Source organism: Gavialis gangeticus, unplaced genomic scaffold (assembly GCF_001723915.1).
Source record: "Gavialis gangeticus isolate Ggan-Ray unplaced genomic scaffold, GavGan_comp1, whole genome shotgun sequence".
Lineage (NCBI taxonomy): Eukaryota > Metazoa > Chordata > Crocodylia > Gavialidae > Gavialis > Gavialis gangeticus.
The window spans coordinates 30,361,890-30,363,985 of record NW_017728993.1 but is presented as its reverse complement, the minus strand read 5'-3'; the positions used below and the strand labels follow the sequence as shown (position 1 = coordinate 30,363,985).

At 40.9% G+C, this 2,096-nt stretch overlaps 1 protein-coding gene across 1 annotated transcript in view; it reads right to left on the bottom strand.

Moving 5' to 3' along the window:
* The window catches only part of IFI44L (interferon induced protein 44 like), a 17,910-nt gene that overhangs the window by 5,571 nt on the left and 10,243 nt on the right, over nt 1-2,096 (bottom strand). The gene's annotated exons all lie outside the window — the stretch shown is intronic.

Sequence of the window (2,096 nt, the reverse complement as noted above, 5' to 3'; positions counted from 1 at the left end):
TAACCTCCTTTGCCAGGTGCAGCTCATTCTTTATCTTTGCCTGATTTTGTCCTTGCAAGTTCTTGCTATTTCCTGGTACACTTCCATGGTGACCTGACCATTCTTTCATGTCCTATATGCTTTCCTTTTGCATTTGAGGCTTTTTAGAAGTTCCTTGTGCAACCACATTGGTCTCTTGCTTCTTTTGCTTCCATTGTGTAAGGACAAATCCTTGTTGAGCTTCCAAAGTTGTGCCCCTTTAGAAACTTCCAGCCCTCTTGGATGTCTTTATCCTTCAGTCTATCCTCTCATGACACCATGCCTATTAAGTCCTGAAGTCAGGTGAAATCCACTTTTTTTAAATCTAGCATCCTAATTTTGCTGACCTCATGGTTTACCTGTCTCAGGATCTGGAATACTATCATTTCATGCTCACTTCCTCACAAGTTACCCATCACCTTGCCATCCTCTACCAGTTCTTCCCTGTTGGTCAGGACAAGATCCAAAAAATAGATGATCCTCTAGTTACATCTTCAACCTTCTGGAACAGAAAGTTGTCCTCCACACAAGTTAAGAACTGGCTGACATTTTACATTTGGCTGCACTGTTCTTCCAGCAGATGTCCGGAAAATTGAAGTCTCCGATCAGTACCATCTCATAGGTTTTGGATAGATTTGTCATGTGCTTGACAAATGCCTCATTCACCTCCTCTTCCTTAGTTGAAGTGCCCCTGCTGACATTTTGTAGTGTGGGGACACAAATACAGCTGAAGCGGCAGTCTGCTGGAGCGCAGTAATTATGCAGCATGTCAGAGCACCTTTTCTGCACATGTCTAGCATCTAAAAAGAGAGAGAGAGAGAGAGAAAGAAGAAAGAAAGAGAGAGAAGGGGGGAGGGGGAAGCAAACACACCACTGGAAAAAAGGGAAAAAAATACCCCAAACACACCAGGGACTAGGCAAACACTCTAGCACCAGTCAAACCACCCTAAGTTATTAACACAGAGAAAAGACTCTTCAAGGCCGTCGCACACCTGAGCTGCTTATATCAGAGCAACTGCTCTCTCCTCGCCCCTCCTTCTTCCCCTGACATGCTTCCAATGCCAGGAAGGAAAGGGCTAGATAGTGCAAGAATTATCTCTCTGTCCTACCCCCTCCTCCCCATATTTATGTCAACTTAGAGCCATTTCTTACCAAGGGAATCCTCAGCTGGCCAATAGGGGCCAGAATCTGGCTCCTCTGTACAAAACAATAGGGCAAAAGGATCTAGTCCTTAATTTTAATGAGATTTATTATATTTTCATTTTATTCATTACCCACTCTTATTCTTGGAGATGAACCTTACAATTTAAGCAAGGCCTTAAAACAGAACCAGAGATACTAAAGGATATACATAGGTATACTTTCAGCTTGCACGTACAAGACTTCTCCAAATGAAAATGTGTGTAGAGTAAGAAGGGGCACAAGCATCACAGAATAACTGTACAATATCACAATATCTCAGTCTTCAAGATAATTGAGTGACAGTATAGCACTATAACCAACAATGCTGTGTTTTTTTACCTGTTCCACAACAGCTTTACTTTCATACACATATGCAAGGTTGTCTTCAAGTAAAGGACAAAGCTCATCCACTTTAGTTAGACAAATCAGCTGTGGAACTCCTGCATCAAAAAATAAGTAAGGTTTTACACCTAGTTTTTTAATCAGTTTTTCATTGCAATGACTTCTGCCTAGAAAAGGCAAAAGAATTTTGTTTTGTTCAAAAGTATTAGAAAATAAGATTAATTATAAGCAACTATGAATTAAACAATTATAAAACAACCTATGCATGTGGGTGGGAAAATATTTTGTAAACAAATTCATTATTTAGTTAACACCATAGACACCACACTTAATGGCTAATTTAGTAACTGGGCCAGGGTGGAAATTTGATTATTCAAAACAAGGGCTACAGAAAACATGGTATGCCTAGCAATTAGCTTTTCATGGCTCTGTCCACTTTATCCTCTGGAATTGACTTGTACCACACTGGGAGCAAATCACACTCCTGCTACTGTTTCTAGCCCTACCCACAGGAGATAATGGTGTGGAGCAGTGCTTGCTAGTATGGGACTCCC